Here is a 1,691-nt window from a genome sequence, read left to right on the forward strand (position 1 = left end):
GAGTCATAGACCTGTCACCTCTGGCATCTACAGACAATACCCCGAGGTAAGGAGATAAAAAGTTAAAGTTGCCCGTACATCTGTAACAGATGCTTAGGGGTGGCGCCCCTCTCCATTTCTGTAGCCCTTGGGTTACATATTTGTGCAAGCCACTACAGCAGGGTGCTAGTCGTTTGGTAGTGATGTGTGTTTAACTCCCATACTCTTCCTAATTAGTGCTGAGTGCTAAGCAGAGAAAGCAGCATGTAAAATTTTAAAGCTTTTGAGTTTTTGAGCGAACTCACGACCGAGCTCTCTATAACCTAAACTTGGAAATCACAAAAATATACAAATCTATCTATGTTGCAATCTATCCTGAGTTTACGTGGAAGCTTTCATCGCCTTCTAGAAAGTACATTCTCACCTGACACATATTTGCTGTACAAACAAACACGTGACGTTTGGTTAGCGTCTTGAGTAAATAGTTAACCCAGCATCCACATTTTGCCTTCTTATGGCGTGGTCATGTGCACGTTTGTCGTAAGTTGGTCGTACGATTTTGTAGTGATACTTAATTGATAAATATTCATTTTTTAATCTCACAAGGTACAAAGGTTACAAGGCCACCCAGCCTCCCGACGCATACCTGTATGACTGGAACCCATGTCAACCCTTTACTGACGGGGACTGTGTGTCTGTGGCCGTAAGTAGCAGCTCATGATGAATAGATGAATGAATGAATGAATGAATGAATGAATGAATGAATGAATGAATGAATGAATGAATGAATGAATGAAGGAAAGAAAGAAGTTAAGGAGGAAGGAATGAAGGAAGGAAAGACAGACGGAAGAAATGATGACAGAAAGGAATGAAGGAAGCAAGGAGTGAGGGGATGAATGAAGTAGGGAAGGAATATTTCGTTCAGGTACATTGACCCATAACAACATGACAAGTATTTGGCAAAAGATTCACAGAGTTATCCAGGTAACAGCGGAGACATGTCCTGAGAAATAGTTCTGGGAATACTCAGTATCATTCTTATACGAAACGTACCGTTAAAGTGCTGTCCATCACATGATTTTTTTTAATGACGCAACTGTAACCCAGACATTTTTACTCCTGTAGGGCTGTCAGTCGGACCCAAATGGCGGTGACAACTACGGCCTAGGCAGTCAGGATAGCGCCACCTTCGGGACGGCGGATGACGGGACGGTGTTGGTAACATATTCAAGTGGAGTGAGGTAACTGGCACTTGTATGTCAAAGTTCTGTGTTAGGATGCGCAATATGTACATCCATATATTTCTATAAATTGGCGATATTGAACCATATTTTATCAAGCTACGTTGTGTTAATTATGACTGGTTGCAAACTTTAAACGTAAAGAGTGGCGTCACAGTGTATCGGCAGATCAAAAGAACATTGTTATAGAGGCCTTCTAAAGTCCTGAACACCTTAACATCTGGAGAGTATATGCCTCAGGATTACTGATGCTGCATTGGCACATCTCTTTAAACAATTTAAAATCAAGGTGATAAAATGTAACATTTTGATAGGATTGGATAATCATACATCATTTGCACATTTTTTAGGACATTACTTGTGACGTTGACATGCACGTCATCACCAACAACCTTCACCGTGATCGGGGAAGATCAATCGATAGGAAGCACTTATGTAAGTCTTCACACACGCGGCCGGTACCGCTGGCGC

The 1,691-nt window shown here is 41.6% G+C and overlaps 1 long non-coding RNA gene across 1 annotated transcript; it reads left to right on the forward strand.

Moving 5' to 3' along the window:
• LOC118425153 lies at positions 1-1,656 on the forward strand. Its single transcript, XR_004832273.1, has 4 exons — positions 1-46; positions 586-682; positions 1,105-1,220; positions 1,571-1,656. It is a non-coding gene; the product is annotated as an uncharacterized LOC118425153 (long non-coding RNA).
• Positions 1,657-1,691: the final 35 nt, after the last annotated feature.

This window comes from Branchiostoma floridae, chromosome 10, assembly GCF_000003815.2.
Source record: "Branchiostoma floridae strain S238N-H82 chromosome 10, Bfl_VNyyK, whole genome shotgun sequence".
In the NCBI taxonomy this organism is placed as follows: Eukaryota; Metazoa; Chordata; class Leptocardii; order Amphioxiformes; family Branchiostomatidae; genus Branchiostoma; species Branchiostoma floridae.